This window comes from Hyla sarda, chromosome 1, assembly GCF_029499605.1.
Source record: "Hyla sarda isolate aHylSar1 chromosome 1, aHylSar1.hap1, whole genome shotgun sequence".
Taxonomy (NCBI): domain Eukaryota; kingdom Metazoa; phylum Chordata; class Amphibia; order Anura; family Hylidae; genus Hyla; species Hyla sarda.
The window spans coordinates 550,963,140-550,980,206 of NC_079189.1; the positions used below are offsets into that span (position 1 = coordinate 550,963,140).

Genomic DNA, 17,067 nt, shown 5'->3' on the forward strand with positions numbered 1-17,067 from the left:
AAATATCAGCAACAGTGTGTGAAAACCTTGTGAAGACTTACAGAAAACGTTGGACTTCTGTCATTGCCAACAAAGGGTAAATAAAGTATTGAGATTAACTTTTGTTATTGACCAAATACTTATTTTCTACCATAATTTGCTAATACATTTTATAAAAATTAGACAGTGTGATTTTATGGATTATTTTTCTCATTATGTCTCTCATAGTTGAGGTATACTTATGATAATAATTACAGGCCTCTCTCATCTTTTTAAGTGGGAGAACTTGCACAATTGGTGGCAGACTAAATACTTTTTTTTCCCCACTGTATGCATATTTAGAACTTATTATTTAGAACTTATAAAAAAAATGATGTATGTTAATATCTGACAGTGTGGATTGTGCTATGTATCCACAGGGTTTCCACAGCAAAATCTACAACATTGCAGATTAATGGCAGATTTTGATTTCCCCAATAAAGTTGATGGGGTAAAATCTGCAGTAAATCCACAGTGGATCCGCCAAAAGATTGATGTGCTGCGGCTTTAAAATCTACACCACATCTCCGTATGAATTTCTGCTCATGAAAGAGATTTCTGAAACTCATTCAATAAACTGGTACTGTAATCCGCTGCCGAATTTCTGCATACAAATTTGCTGTGGGAAATCCACAGAGGATAAAACCCATGTGAAAGCTCTCGGAGTAAAGAGAAAGTGAAATAGTCTTTTAGAACTAAGGGCTTTGTCCACGCTGGTATAGAAGGATCCATTTTACAGATCTATGATGGATAAGATTAACCTACTTTGCTCTGTTTTGCAACGTATTCTGATAGATCAGGGGTTCTCAACCCATGGTACACGTACCCCTAGGGGTACACCATGGGTTGAGCAGGGATACGCCAATGAGCTGACAAATACCGGCCAGTATTTGTCAGTGCATAGCGGAGAATGGCCGCGGCAGCTCTCTGTGCAGTAGTTACTGTGAAGGAGCTGCGTGGTTGCCGGGTAGACGTATGACCTCCCCTGACACTACGCGGAGGTGCCACACAGCGCAGGAGGACATCACACGTCAGTGCGGCCCCGCCGAACGGGACGCGCTGCATACACGGACAGGCCACACGGGACGAACAGGCCGGGTAAAGTAAAAAAGATGGAGGGGGGGGGAATAATGGCACAAGGGGATAAAGATGGAGGAGGGGGGATAATTGCACAAGGGGATTAAGTATCGCATTAGTATAAAGGTAAGCACATGCCTTTTGTCCGCAAGTACCCCTTGCGCGTAAATTCTGCGCGAATTTACGCACGAGGGGTACCCGCGGACATACTTTCTGCCTTTGAGGGTACAGTCGCCAAAAAGGTTGAGAACCACTGTGATAGATCCCATTGGCTTTGATAGTCCATAGTTATCACTCCAAAAATTGTGGTTAGGACGTGCAGGGAAAGCCTGGGTACTTTCCATTAAAGGGATGATCAAGAAATGGACAAAACAGCTAAATTCTTCCATAAACAGCACCATGCCTGCCCTCAGGTTGCATGTGGTAAAAGGAACCAGCAGTACCACACGCAACTCAGACAGGTTTTTTTTTTTTTTTTTTTTTTTTTTATAATTTAGCTTTGTTTCTGTAATCATGGATAATCCCTTTAAAGGAGAACTGTACAGAAAATATTTCCATTTCCCCTATGCCCGGGCTGCAAAAACAAAACAAAAAAAACTTTGACTCAGTTTCCGACGTTCCCCCCTTGCGCCGATATCGGTGTCCCAGTCCTCCGGTGCTGGTCTTCTTTCTGCTTCCTTGGGATGGTGAGTAATACTGTGCTCAGCGTTTTGCAGCGATCTCCCACCTCAGCCGGTGATAGGCTGAGCGTACTGTCATGTAAGAGCCTGGGCCCCGCCTTCTCCCTGCTGCCCGGGCTTGTTACATGACAGTGCACTCAGCCTATCACTGGCCGAGGTGGGACATTGCTGCAACCGACAAAACGTTGAGTGCAGGAAGAAGACCGGTGTGAGGTGGTTTTTTTGCGCCCCCGTAGATCCATGCGTCCGCTCCTCCCCCAGCTCTCCGAACATTTCCGAAGCTAGAACTGGGGGAGGGCAGAGCAAGGGGAGGGAGGAGGTTCACGCCCCCTCCCTCATCTCGGCTGGACGCAGATCTCTACGACACGCCCCCTCCCTGAGGACATAGATCTCCACGGCAGGTCCCCTCCCTCATCTCCCCGAGCTGAGGACGTAGAGCAGTGCTCCCAATGAGCTCTATGTGTAAAGGGGGACATACTGTAGGGGCTAAAGGGGTACATACTGCTCGGGCTAAAGGGGGATGTACTGTTCAGGCTAAATGTTCCCCTTTAGCCCGTACAGTATGTCCCCCTTTACACATAGAGCTCATTGGGAGCACTGCTCTATGTCCTCAGGGAGGGGAGATGGGGGAGGGGACCTGCCGTGGAGATTTACGTCCTCAGCTCGGGGAGATGAGGGAGGGGACCTGCCGTGGAGATCTATGTCCTCAGGGAGGGGGCGTGCCGCAGAGATCTGCGTCCAGCCGAGATGAGGGAGGGGGCGTGAACCTCCTCCCTCCCCTTGCTCTGCCCTCCCCCAGTTCTAGCTTCGGAAATGTTCGGAGAGCTGGGGGAGGAGCGGACGCATGGATCTACGGGGGCGCAAAAAACCACCTCACACCGGCACTGGAGGACCGACACACGGGGGAAACGGGGGAACGTCGCAAGGTGAGTTAAAGTTAGTTTTTTTTTGTCTTTGCAGCCCAGGCACAGAGGAAAAGGAATAATTTTCAGTACCGTTCTCCTTTAAGGTAGGGTCACATGAAGCGCATTCACAGCGTATTTTACTTCTATCTTGGAATGGTAGACTTCCTAAACGATCAGACAGTTGGTGACAAAATCGTCACATTATTCCCATTCTGCTGTAAAACTTCTTTTCCTGTCTGGTGTGATATTGTTTTCTTGTTCTGCCTTTTGACCACTCCCCTTCTCCTCTTACGCTTCTTGGAGTGGGTATGGTGTGAAAAGTCTCCTCTGGATTACCCCTTTAAACTGGCATCAGAAAAATTTTTATCAGTGGAAGAAAAACACACTTTTTTTTTAGAGTTATTTGATTTCTTTTTTAGGATTGGTTTAAATTTTCTCTTTTGTCCATCTGTAGCTGGTATTTCTTTTTATTTCATCTGCATAATTGATTTTTCCAGTTGTGCTATATTTTAATATTCTTTTGTGTGAATCAGACCAAAACCTTGAATGTCTTTAATGTAGGACGGTGACTCATTTCATAAATCTCTTAATTTCCTAAATTTAATCTTTTCTTCTTCCACAATTAAATTCCTTTGTTTAAAGGAGTACTATGGCGCTTTTTTTTTTTTTTTCATTAACCCTCCGTACAGTACCTACAGTGAAATATGGTGGAGGTTCAATGATGTTTTGGGGTTGTTTTGCTGCCTCTGGCACTGGGTGCCTTGAATGTGTACAAGGCATCATGAAATCTGAGGATTACCAATGGATTTTGGGTCGCACTGTACAGCCCAGTATCAAAAAGCTGGGTTTGCGTTCGAGATCTTGGGTCTTACAGCAGGACAATGACCCCAAACATACGTCAAAAAGCTCCCAGAAATGAATGGGAACAAAGCGCTGGAGAGTTCTGAAGTGGCCACCAATGAGTCCAGATCTAAATCCCATTGAACACCTGTGGAGAGATCTTAAAATTGCTGTTGGGAAAAGGCGCCCTACCAATAAGAGAGATCTGGAGCAGTTTGCAAAGGAAGAGTGGTCCAGCATTCCAGCTAAGAGGTGTAAGAAGCTTATTGATGGTTATAGGAAGCCACTGGTTTCAGTTATTTTTTCCAAAGGGTGTGCAACCAAATATTATGTTAAGGGTGCCAATAATTTTGTCCAGGCCATTTTTGGAGTTTAGTGTGACATTATGTCCAATTTGCTTTTTTTCCCCTCCCTTTTTTGGTTTAGTTCCAATACACACAAAGGGAATAAACATGTGTATAGCAAAATATGTGTTACTGCAATCCTTTTCTGTGAGAAATACTTCATTTTCTAAAAAAAAATTTAGGGGTGCCAACATTTCCAGCCATGATTGTACATTCTAGAATAAAGTTTGAAGAAAGTAGGTGGCTTTTAACAGGAGTTTAAAGTGCTGGATTTTCTCTGCTTATTACATTTAAATACAACAGTCGCACTATAGTACAGTATAGTACAGTATAATATTTTAAGAAAAAAAAGAGGTCACCAATTTATATTTTAAAGAGGTTCTACACTATGGACAATCCCTGCTTTGCTAAAAGGATCTCTTGACAATAAACTGTTGACAAAGTGTCTCCTGCTGGGATCCCCAGCGATCAGCTATAATTGTTTGGGATACCTGGCAGTAAGGGTTCACTTTCCCTGCAGTGCCACCTCTGGGAAAATGGAGCATTACACAGTGACCATTGAAATCAATAGGTTGTCTTAGTAATGCAGGACATGACTGGTCTCCCAGACTTAAAGGGGTTATCCAGGGATAGAAACACAGAGCTAATTTCTTATAAAACAGCACCACCCCTGCCCTTAGGTTGTGTGTGTAGTATTACAACTTAGCTCCATTTACCTCAATGGAACTGAGCTGCAATACAACACAACCTGAGGGCAGAGATGGTGCTGTTTTTGAAGAAACTTATCCTTGGATAACCCCTTTAAAGTCACTCTACATATCTACATTACACTAGATTAATTCAGAATCCCCTTTATAGTGCTGTACCAGAGTTTCTGAACTCTCATGCAAAATATACCAGACCCTTTCATCCCCCCCCCCCCCAAATTCTCCCAAATGCAATATATTATTGTGTAGTTTCCAGTATCAGCCATTACCCTTGTGCATTAACCATTTATAGTACTGGTGACTTTGTTTGCGGCCAGGTCCAAGGTCCGGCAGGGATGACAACCCCTACAACCCCTGTAGCTACAATACCTTATTTGATATTTAAATACATTTTCTTTTAAAAAAAAAAATCAAAGCAGTCACAAGAAGATGATGCTTCCTGTATCCATGGTAACGGCTGACAAAATATCATCATGCACTTATTACGCTACATTCCCTAGCAACAGCACAGACACAGTCATCCTTATTATCAGGGGGAAAGAAACAATACTCCGGTAATGAGCGACATTTACCTTAAAGCAGATTATCCTCTTACTACCTAAATAGCTCCAGTAATTCACAGAAAGGTTCACATCACAGAATTCGTTCAAGTCTATGAGGAAAGTGGCCGTCGTGAGCTGGGGAACGAGGGGTCACAGAGCTGCCCTTTTCCTGATCAGTCCCCCCCTTTTGTGTGTGTAAGATAGAAAATACTGTTACATATTAAAGGGGTTATCCAGGAAAAAACTTTTTTTTATATATATATCAACTGGCTTCAGAAAGTTGAACAGATTTGTAAATTACTTCTATTAAAAAATCTTAATCCTTTCAGTACTTATGAGCTTCTGAAGTTAAGGTTGTTCTTTTCTGTCTAAGTGCTCTCTGATGACAGGTGTCTCAGGAACCGCCCAGTTTAGAAGCAAATCTCCATAGCAAAACTCTTCTAAACTGGGCGGTTCCTGAGACACATGTCATCAGAGGGCACTTAGACAGAAAAGAACAACCTTAAGTTCATAAGCTCATAAGTACTGAAAGGATTAAGATTTTTTAATAGAAGTAATTTACAAATCTGTTTAACTTTCTGGAGCCAGTTGATATATATATATATATATATATATATATATATATATATAAAAAGTTTTTTCCTGGATAACCCCTTTAAAACATATATGGTTTCTTGGATTTAACCCTTGAGACAAGAGTATGGTGACATTAATAACCAGACATTGGTAAAGAGTTATTCCCACCCACCAATAGCTGAACCCGTAGACAGCTGATAAATGTTATTGACTGGAATGCTGATCTACAGTCGTGACCAAAAGTTGGTTTCAACTTTTCACAAAGTTGGCTGCCTCAGTGTTTTTAGAGCTTTTAGTCAGGTGTCTCTATGGTTACTGTACTGATATACAATTATAAGTATTTCCTATGTTTGTAAAGATTTATTAAAAACAACATTAAGCTTATACAAAAACTTTATATCTAGAGTATTGACCCTTCTTTTTCAAGACTTTTGCAATTTTCTCTAGCATGCTGGATATCCGCTTCTGGGCCAAATCCTGACTGGTAACAACCCATTCTTGCCTAAACAGTGCTTGGAGTTTATCACAATTTCTGTGTTTTTGTTTGTCCCCCCACTCTTTGAAGATCGACCGCAGGAGCTAAGGATTTTCCAAAATGTTTATGTTTTGTTCTTCAAGCCATTTAGTTATCTTTTTTGCCTTGTGTCATGGTGCACAGAGCATTGTTCACCACCAATTCACTCCTAGATTGTTGGGAGAAGTTGCTTTTGCAGGATGTATACCGTATTTTTCGTCCTATAGGACGCACCGGCGTATAAGACGCACCCGATTTTTAGGGGCAAAATCTAAAAAAAATAAAGATTTTGAACCCAATAGTGGTCTGCAACCTGCGGACCTCCAGATGTTGCAAAACTACAACTCCCAGCATGCCCGGACAGCCGTTGGCTGTCCGGGCATGCTGGGAGTTGTAGTTTTGCAACATCTGGAGGTCTGCAGATTGAAGACCACTGCAGGAGGAGGTAATACTCGCATGTCCCCGCCGCTCCGGACCCATCACCACTGCCCTGGATGTCGCTCCATCGCTGTCGCCGTGTCCCCGTCGCTCCGGAACGTCTCTGCTGCCGGCCGGGTATCCTCGCTCTCAGTCGCCGCCATCACGTCGTTACGCACGCCGACGCACGTACGCGACGACGTGATGATGAGGAAGGAGAGCGCTGGCATACAGGGGATCCCTGAACGGTGAAGACACCGAGGAGGCAGGTAAGGTCCCCCCCGGTGTCCTGTAAGCACTAACCCGGCTATTCAGTCGGGCTGTCCGGGACTGCTGCGGTGAAATCGCGGCGGTCCCGAACAGCCCCACTGAACAGCCGGGTTAGTGTCACTTTCACTTCAAACGCGGCGGTCAGCTTTGATCACCGCGTCTGAAGGGTTAATACAGGGCATCACCGCGATCGGTGATGTCCTGTATTAGCCGCGGGTCCCGGCCGTTGATGGCCGCAGGGACCGCCGCGATAGGGGTGTATTCGCCGTATAAGACGCACCGACTTTTTCCCCCCCAGTTTTGGGGAACAAAAAGTGCATCTTATACGGCGAAAAATACGGTAGATACTATTCTTTATTTATGGCAGTGTTCTTAGGCAAAATTGTGAGAAAGGGTGAGCTTTACAAACAGTAACTCCAAGCAGTGATCCTTTGTGGTTTCACTTGTGACTTTGACTCTGCATGAAAAGTGCATAAAACAGCAGAAATCCCATGATTACTAGGATTTATACATGTAAGGGCATGTTCACACAGGCATTAATCATATGGCTTTTGATGCGAAAACTGCATTGATTTCCTCGTGAGAAAAGCACAGGAAAAATATCTCCTGTTGACTTAAATGGGGGATGGCGAAAGTGACATGTAATTTCTTTCTGTGCAGTTCCGCTATGAAGCTCCCTTTGAAATATAATGGGAGCTTTAGGACAGGCCCCACCTCCCACACTGGCTGTAGTTTGGAGAAAGCCATGGTGAAACACTGCACAAGAGCCAGGTTTTTGCTGTGTGCACATGCCCTAATCAATAGCATGGGTTTCTCTATAGCACCTTAAACCCTTAAGGACATGCGCCGTAAATGTACGGCGCTGCATAGCATCACTTAACGTACAGCGCTGTACATTTACAGCGCAGGAGTGGGCTTGCTTCATTCCGGGCGGGTCCCATTCAGCAGCCGCGGACCCGCCGGCAATGGCGGACATCAGTGATCGCGCTGATGTCTGCCATTAACCCCTCAGGTGCTGTAATTAATACAGATCATGGCATCTGTGGCAGTGCAGCACTTATAATGGCTGATCTGATCACCCACGGCACTGCCGAGGGGATCAAATCAGCCAAGATGGCGGACAGAGGTCCCCTCACCTGCCTTCGTCTGTCTCCCGGGGTCTTCTGCACTGATCTGCCTTTCAGCAGACCAGAGAAGAAGATCGCCGATAATACTGATCAGTGCTATGCCCTATGCATAGCACTAAACAGTATTAGAAATCTAATGATTGCTAGAAATAGTCCTCTATGGGGACAAAAAAAAGTGTACAATAAATGTAAAAGTTTTTTTAAAAAGTGCAAAAAAATTTGAAAAAGCCCCTCCCCCAATAACGTTTTAAATCACCCCTTTTCCACATATTAATACAAAAAAGCGTAAAAAAAACCTGATAAATAATAAACATGTTTGGTATTCTTGCGTGCGTAAATGTCCGAAGTATAAAAATATAATGTTAATGATCCCCTATGGTGAACGACATAAACGTAAAATAAAAATTCAAAAATTTCTGCTTTTTTAGCACATCAAACTGCTAATTTTTTTTAAAATAAAAAGCTATCAAAAACGCACATATACGCAAACGTGATACCAAAACAAACTACAGATTATGGCGCAAAAAAATTAGCTATGGCGCAAAAAAATTAGCCCTCACACATCCCTGAATACGGAAAAATAAGAAAGTTAGAGGTGGTCACAATAGGGCAATTTTAAACATACTGATTTTGTAAAACAAGTTTGAGATTTTTTAAAAGCAGTACAATAATAGAAATGTATGTAACCTTGGGTATATTTTTTATTGTATTGACCCAGAGAATAAAGAAAACATGTAAATTTTACCGTAAAGTGTACAGCGCGAAAACTAAATATAAAAGAGTTGTGAATTTTAAAAGGCGAGGAGGAAAAAACTAAAATGCAAAAATAAAATTGGCTGTGTCTTTAAGGTCAAAATGGGCTGTGTCCTTAAGGGGTTAAAATACCAGCAAAAATGTATGTTACAAATGTAAGAAAGTAGAAAAGGCCTGTAAAGGTCTTCAAAATCAGTAATAAAAAAAACACTGAAAAAGTGTATGTGAAGAAGGCAATTTGTGGTGGATCATTGGACAGTGAATCCGGCCAAGAATCATGCAGATTTTGGAGTGGATTGAAACAAATGATCATTCATAATAAAAAAAAAAAGCAGTATACTCACCTTACCATTTTCTGACACTCTCAGATCAACTCTTCCCTGGTCCCCCCCCCCCTCCCCCCGATCTTTGTTCACCCAGATCCAGCAGTGACGTATCAACACATGTGACCGCTGCAGCCTGAGATTGAAGATACATTATGTCTTCACTGCAACCCAGTAAATAGATGCCAGCAAGGGACCAGGAAAGCATCAGCATGGGAACCAGGGGAGAAAGGTGAGTATGCTTTTTTGCCAATCATCTGCTTTCATGGATTTTGATGCACATTTATTTATTCTAGATTTATAGATTTTTTACTCACAAATAAAGGAACAGAAACATGGCCGTACATCCACTAACATCCAACAACCTGTTCGTTTTTGAAATTTTGGTAAGAAGAAGTTGTGGATGTGCGGCCATGTTCTGTTTCTCTATATGGTTTTATTTATTCATTTTTAGTTCAAAAACAAATATATGACCTATGCATGATTTTAAAATCCTCCCTTCAAAACAATTGTTGCTGTGTTGCGATGGCTTTGTGAGAACCCAGATATTTTTTCTTTCTTGTGAACTATGGGAAAGCTGAAAATATCCTAGTACAGCACTCAGGTTTCTCCGGCGCTCTGATAGCCAAAACACTGGCACTCCTGTGGATAGGGCATACGTTTTGAAGTGGAGTACCCCTTTAATCTATGACTTTGTGAAGGCGGAGAAGACTGGAAACCTGGTGTGAATATAATCATGTGTTTTCAATAAGTAAGAGAGAATATTATTGTAAAGTCTTTTGTATAGAGTCTCAGTCTTGTTCCAGTTCACAAACACAGATATAATCATATGACCCAAGCTTGAGTGACTGGAGGCAAAAAGGATGGATTGTTCCTATCTGTCTCTTTTTATACATTCAGAACTGTACATCAAATGTCAGAAATAGAACTGATTTGCTTGTGGCAATGAGTGAGATAAACAAAACTGAGTAATTATACTAGGACAGAGGTTTATTTCTTACATTATCTATCATTCTTATCTATCCTTGTGAATACAAACATAGTGATATTATGGTATTAAATGGTCACTGTCATTTTAAACAGCTTCCCTCCATGGAATAGCCTATGTGATTCCTAACGTATTTATAAGTCATTTCATCCACCCCTTCCTTGCTGTGCTGCTGCTGGTTCTTTTATTTCTTCTCAAGTCGTGCAAACCCAATGCCTCAGAAACCCCTTCTCTCTCCACACAATATCTATAGAAGTATACTGTGGAAATCACTCCCAGGGGCCCCATAGTGACATCTGATTTTGCCCCCTCCCACCACAGAACAGAAATGTTCAATGTTTATTACCTTCCATGACTCTTACACCAATACCCACTTCCATTTTTTTGCAGATGGTGCTGTTCCCTGTGGTGAGAAATTCTGCACTATTTCTTACCAGTAGCAAAATGAATGGGACAAACCATGGCTGGGCCCTCTTCTCCATGGGCCTCATAGCAGCTAAGTGGCCTGTCTTACTCCATCCCTTAAAAAAATTAGGTCTGTCTGCCTAAGGCTCGATTCACATTTTGTTAAGCAAGAAAGGTCATGGCGCATGTATCAAATAGATCCAAAGACCTCCAATTACCCGATGAAGGTCAAAAGTGTGTAATATCCTCCATTTGGCACATATGTGTGAGGGGTTTGCTGGATGGAATAAGGTGGACCCCCAAGCTAATCCACTTTGGACCATGTAATGAACCCATACTGTGTCGTATATATTTTTTTTTAACCAGGGGGCCCAATGTATTACTGATACCACCACGTGACAAGTCATAGGTATACTTTGGACACATATATTAGGGACTTTTCCTGATGTGATAGCCTGGGGGAGTTGGGTGTAGGGAGTGTAGATGTGCGGTTACTAAAGGGTGTCTGGTTAACCCTTTCTATTCGTGACGCCAGGGTGGGGGCTCCTCTGTAACGTTTGTCCTACCGCCACCCTTCCCAAGAGCGATAGGGAGGTGTGAATAATTGAATGTCCACAACCGGAGAGTTTTGCAGAAACTTGTCGGAACTTTGCTGAAGATTTTATGCAAACTTTACATTGACAAAGGTTGGGACCTTAAGCAAGTTTGAGTCTTTAGATTAGTATGCGCTGTTCCACTGGATTTAGAGGAATTAGTTGTGGTCCAATAGTCACGCTAGCTTTAGCGGGGATTAGTTTAGAACTCACGGTTTAGTTTAGGCTGAGGCCGGTAGGTTATCTGGCCTAGCATGTCTTTGAAAGTTGCGCAAATCCATCCTGCTAGTCCGGCATCCACGAGAGCAGCAACCCAAGAGAGCGATAATTGGCTACAGCTCCCTTATATGGGCAGGGGCTGGACTAGAGCAAATTGGTCCAAAACTGATGTCAATCACCTTTACAAAGCATTATGGGTAACCTGTGACCAAAGGACCTCCTAAGGTCCTCCAACATACCATACAGGATTTAACAAGGTCACATGACCGAAGGTCCTGCGACGCTAACCAGGTAAGCATACTATACAGTATATTAAATACACATTATTATTATTAAATATATACATGTATACATTATGTTATTAGAGTAGAAGAGAGGCGACTAGGGGCTGTCCCACCTGGGGGACCCTACCTGAGTGTAGGAACTCTGACTTTGGGGACTTATACACAAGGTACGGTATGCAATACGGTACAGGGACACCACACTGACATATAACATCTGCTAACACAGTGTGATCCTAGCCTAAAGGAAAAACTGTCTTTTACCTAGATTTGGCTGCAAATAAAGACACTGGAGTATCAGTGAAGTGAATGGGAGCCAAGCTGCAGTTACCTGGCGGCATCACTATATAATGAACAACATAGGACTCCCAGACCCGTTCACTGTATAGTGAGGAGCGCTGAACACTTGATTGGCAGGGATGACGGTTGTAGAGACCCCATCGATCAGCGACTGATGGCCTCTCCTGTGGATAGGCTATGAATCAAAAAGTCTATATGAGTTCTATAGTGTACAGTGAGGGATGCATACAACCATGATGTTCATCAGGAAGCCATAGGTATGGATGAAACACATCAAAAGTCTTCTGGCAACCTTATAGCATGAGTTTGTGTGGTAGCCCTTGGGGGGTGTATGGTAGTTGGGGTGTTGTTTCGGTAGATGAGGGGTTAATGTTAACCCTATAGTTCGTGACGCCAGGCTGAGGGCTAGTATGCTGAGGTAATTCTCCGGCCTATCGCCGCCCTTCCCAGTAACGATAGGTGCATGCATAAAATGACTGAAGGTCCACAAGGTACTTGAACTTGGATAACTTTACTTAAATGCTTGCGGTACATCCAATGAACAGTAACAGTCTCAGGAATACAGTCTCTATCTAGTGCAATGACTGACAGTTGTTGCGGACCTTGACTTCTCATAAAAGTCTCTGATTTAGGGAATATTGCGAAGATCCGTCCGGATTTAGGGGATTGATAAGGTCCGGTGATCTTGCAGAGTTTTTAGGGATTGACACACTCACAATTTAGCAGATATCAGCTGTCGCCGCAAAGCTCAGGCCTAAACTCACTGATGACAGCAGCGCTGATCCTTCTCCATCAACAGCCCACGAGGAAAGAGAGTGAGCAATGGCCGCCACTCCCTTATATGGGCAGGGGCAGGGTCGTTTATACTGGTCCAATCAACTGCCACTCACCGTTACAAGGAGTGATGGGAGATAAACGTCACAGGGCCTCCAAAGGTCCTTAAGGATAAAACCATAGAGTTCACCCGGTCACGTGACCCGCAGGTCCTGCCACGCTATGCATAGGTAATTAACCATTTATATACACTCGTACAATCCTATATATATTTATATATATATATATATATATATATATATACAAATCCTGAAGAATTATTAGATAAGTAATACCTAAATGAGAGGTGACTAGGGGCGGGCTAGTCAAGAAGAACCCCGACGTCCTAGGGACTCTGGCTATGGGGACTTATATACAAAGGTACCGGATAGGATACGGTACCGGGATACCACATTTGTGTATAGTAACAATAGTAAAATGTATTTATATAGCGCCAACATATTCTTTAGCACTTTACAATTCTGGCTTAATCAATGGCATTTTATTGGCCCAGGGAGAGGAACAATTCTTTCAATGTTCTTCCCTTTTAGCAATATATAAATGAAGAATGACACATAATGTTCTATTATTCTGAACTATCTAATACGAGCAGACACCGCAGATAAACATGTCATAGCAAATAGCCCAGCTACCACTAATAGCCGTCTGCCTTCCGTTCCATCATATTTTGTATCCTGCTTCTCTATGTAGGAAAATTTTGAACATATTCACCATGTACAGTATATTATTATGGAAAGAAGGCAAGTAATTGCCTGGAGGACTTGGATGATGGTCAGTCCTCACCTCTTGGATTAAATGTGGAAAATGCATGTAATGGGTTAAGAATCTTAGGATTCGTGGCCAAGCTGACAAGCCCAGAAGATCTGCTGTCGGGCACATTATATTATCGGTATATTGTGAATAATGCTTTAAAGTGGATTTGTCATCAGCCTATGTTTCCCCATGTAAGGACATCATAGTATGGGGACACGTCCACCATCCTATTAGCCAATGAGATACCAAAAATATTGTGCTATGTGGCTAATAAGAGCAATTACATAATACAGCGGACACACTGGTTGAGAGGCTGCTGTGTATACAGATATACCACAGACAGCTGGCAATCACTGCTAAGTATGTGTTCACACTGCGTTATTGCTGTCTGTTTAACGTATAGATTTTATGGGTAACAACAAATATGTTAATGGGTGCTAAAAAAAAAGGATACCATTTTGCATAATCGGTTTCCCTCTGATTATTAAAAAAAAAAAAAAACTGACCGTAACAGATGTGTGTTTTGGCGCACACAATAGTGTGATTGACCACATTTTTGCATACAGAAAAATAAAATGGACCATAATGTGAAATGGAAAAAAACTTAGCTTTTGAGGGTCAGGAAGACTACACCAGACCCCGAAACTATGTGTCCTGAGTTTTTTTTTAAAATCAACTGGGGACAGAAAGTTAACCAGATTTGTAAATTACTTCTATAAAAAATCTTAATCCTTCCAGTACTTATTAGCTGCTGAATACTACAGAGAAAATTCTTTTCTTTTTGAAACACATAGCTCTCTGCTGAATCACGAGCACAGTGCTCTCTGCTGACATCTCTGTCCATTTTAGGAACTGTCCAGAGCAGCATATGTTTGCTATGGGGATTTTCTCCTACTCTGGACAGTTCTTAAAATGGACAGAGATGTCAGCAGAAAGCACTGTGCTTGTGATGTCAGCAGAGAGCTCTGTGTTCGAAAAAGAAAAGAATTTCCCCTATAGTATTCAGCAGCTAATAAGTACTGGAAGGATTAAGATTTTTTAATAGAAGTAATTTACAAATCTGTTTAACTTTCTGGCAATGGTTTATTTAAAAAAAAAAGTTTTCCACCGGAGTACCCCTTTAAGGGTAGGGTCATACGTGCCGTATTTTGCTGCGTATCTGCTGCTGCGTATTTTCCTACCTATTGAAGTCAATGGGTAGCAAAATAAGCATGAGATTTTGCTACTCATTGACTAATCAAAATATAGTGCAAAGGAACAGTGGAGTGAATTTTTTTAGAGCCCTTTAGAAAGCTGCCAACTGGTTGTCAATGGCAACTGCTCCATTGTTTCTTTGCATACGTTTTATAAATTTTCTCTAGGGTAGGCCACACATAGTGTGTTTTTTTCTTTTAATATGACATCTCAATTTAAGATGATGGAGTTAAGTCTTGTGTTTTAATGATTTTTTTTCTTTGGAGCTGGACACACTTTTTTTGTTTGACTGTTTGCTACGCGGGTTCCGGCCCGCTGCTTTTCCATGCTCCTGGACCCAATTTGCCTCCTGCGCTACATTGTCCTGTATGTTTGGTGAGCTGATATGCACTTCACTTTTTCATTTTCGCATCCGCGTATTTGACCCTGTGCACACAGACACACAGGGATCTGCCAGTCACGGGCGCATGGGCAGTTTACTCAAAGACATCGCGGCCACTCTCGGCCTAGCTAAGGGGGAGCGTCCGCAATGTCTGTGAGTAAACGGCCCATGTGGACACGACTAGCAGATCGAGCAGACAACCGTCTCACGGGCACAGCAGGAGGCAAACTCTAGGGACAGTCATCAGCGCATCCTCAGCGTCAAATATGCTGCGGATGCGCTAAATGTGACCTTAGCCTTAATGTAAACAGAGCCTTAGGTTATGTTTGTTATATTGTTCATTTCCCATGTTCGCTCCAACATTAACAATATAAATTTAGGCAAAGATATTTTCCTAGACCAGTGTTTCCCAACCAGTGTGCCTTAGCGGTTGCAAAACTATAACTCCCAGCATGACCGGACAGCCGAAGGCTGTCCGGGCATGCTGGGAGTTGTAGTTTTGCAACAGCTGGAGGCACACTGGTTGGGAAACACTGGTCTAGACCTTTAACAGTAAAACTGGGTTACATTTTCTTAAACCATTTTTGCATTATTTTCTCTCTTGTAATATACCGTTTTGTCTAGGATTTTTTTCACGCTACCTCTATTCGTTATGTACTGTCACCAGATATGGGGCGAGCAGCTTGTATAGCTGTACTAGTAAATACACAAACTGGTCGATATCACATGTGAATAACTTACGTCACCGCACCATTGTGTTCACAATTAGGAATACTCTATGGACATAAAAGAGGAACCAACATCTCCATTATATTGGTCCCAAAGAGATACATCTCTGACAGATGTGATCTTCGTCCTGTAATCCCCAGAGGGTAGATCTCTATCTGCACACCCCGACTTTATCTCCTGAGTAGTCTACTCTACTTTCTGTTTTTCGAGTGCTTTGAGCTACCTTAATATTCATTTTATATATTCAAATTTTCTATAGGATTTTTTGCTATTGGGGAATAATGATCTAAGCATAAATTACCATAATAATACATGTCATTCTACTGCCCTAAATAGGATGACTGCATCACTTACTGCTAAACACTAGAATCATTTCTGGACATGTCCTTTGCCATTGTTTATCCATGTTCAAATGGCAAAATGTTTGCCGAATGCCCACCCGGAAAACTTCTGGCAGACATTCTGCAAACAGCGGACACTGGCAGAACATGGCGGCACTAGGACTGATCGGTAATGTGCTATCTTCATAGACAGAAATGCATTTCCAAGAAGATTCCGCAGAAAGGATTTCCGCAGCAGATGTTTCCACTGTGGGACTTCCGCAGTTTGCATAGTGCAGCAGAATCAGCTGAAAAGGCAACCCTGGAATGTGCAGTATGGGAGTGTAGGGGTACATGACATGGGACATGTCTGGAGCGAGAGGGGTTAACAAGGGGTCAGTGAGAGGCCAGGATGTCGGTCAAGGGAGGAAGTCTGGCGAGAAGTTTTAAATAGTGGGTAAGGGGAGTTAGGTTACCTCAGAGGGAGAAGACAGCGAGGAAGAAAGTTGCCTGCCCGCCCCCCTTATAGCAGTGATCCTTGAGGGAGGGAAGGTTTTTTTTTGTCGCAGCGGCAGGAGCTAGAGGAGGACTCAGAGAGAGTTTGGCAATGAATGGGATGGTGAGGCTGGGGGCGGTACCCAGCCTCGTGTGGTGAACCCCTGCGGGAGAGGCTCAAAGGGGGCGGGGGTCTCTGAAAGTGGTGCCCTGGGGTCAGGTGAAGGGACAACCCAGGGAAAAGTAGGAGACCCGAAGGAGAAATTGGGATGTCTCCAAGTCCCCCTCCGGCTAGGTGGTAGAGTGGGAGTAAAGGATATGGGTTTTGTAATATTTGTATTTGCTTTGTATTTGTAAAAGTTGGGTCAGGTAATGTTGCCTGATTATTTATAAAAGGTTATTTAATATATATATTGTTATGTTATTTAATAAAAGTGGCCTCTGTGGCCTTTCTACCATGAAATGGTGGCAGTGTGGTGTT

At 42.8% G+C, this 17,067-nt stretch overlaps 1 protein-coding gene across 9 annotated transcripts in view; it reads right to left on the reverse strand.

The window, feature by feature from the left end:
* PDE8B (phosphodiesterase 8B) overlaps positions 1-17,067 on the reverse strand; it is a 329,639-nt gene that overhangs the window by 87,119 nt on the left and 225,453 nt on the right. Inside the window, exon 1 of one of the 9 annotated variants that reach the window (XM_056541710.1) lies at positions 12,596-12,646. The exons of the other annotated variants lie outside the window; for them this stretch is intronic. The gene's annotated coding sequence lies outside the window, so the exon portion shown is untranslated. Of the gene's footprint in view, positions 1-12,595; positions 12,647-17,067 lie in introns of those variants that run through there. 9 annotated transcript variants of the gene reach the window in all.